This window comes from Corvus brachyrhynchos, unplaced genomic scaffold (genome assembly GCF_000691975.1).
Source record: "Corvus brachyrhynchos isolate BGI_N302 unplaced genomic scaffold, ASM69197v1 scaffold283, whole genome shotgun sequence".
NCBI lineage: Eukaryota > Metazoa > Chordata > Aves > Passeriformes > Corvidae > Corvus > Corvus brachyrhynchos.
In genome coordinates, this window is record NW_008237409.1 from 3784140 (window position 1) to 3784578 (window position 439).

At 66.1% G+C, this 439-nt stretch overlaps 1 protein-coding gene across 1 annotated transcript in view; it reads right to left on the minus strand.

Annotated features, from left to right (window-relative positions):
- The window catches only part of ABR (active BCR-related), a 21786-nt gene that overhangs the window by 9912 nt on the left and 11435 nt on the right, over window positions 1-439 (minus strand). The window lies entirely within an intron of this gene.

A 439-nucleotide genomic window follows, 5' to 3' on the forward strand; every position in this document is an offset into this window, starting at 1 on the left:
AGGAACCTGGCCCCAGCCAGCCCAGAAGCATCACTGCCCCCTGGGCAAGCTCCAGGGCTGGGCAGGGGCTTCCCTGCCCTGCCTGTGCAGGACCCGCTGGTGCAAACAGCTCAGCCTCCCCGATCCTGTCTGCACACAGAGGGAGAGGGAAGGAGGAAAACGAACACCTCACAGGCTGCCAGCTGCATCGAAGAGCTCCTGAAGCACCCAAACAGCCTCCCTGCTCCGTGCACAGACCCCAGAGCACTCACTCTCCACACAAACAACACAGCCGCCTGTATCAGAGCCCCCCCACCAAAAAGCCACGGCCAGCACAGCAGAGCCCGGCGGAGCCATCCCAGAGCCCAGCACCGTCCCCTGCAGCCACCCCCCGCACCCGGAGCACCTTCTGCCGCAGCAGTTTGCTGCGCACGCTGGCCCAGAGCACGGCGCCCGGGTT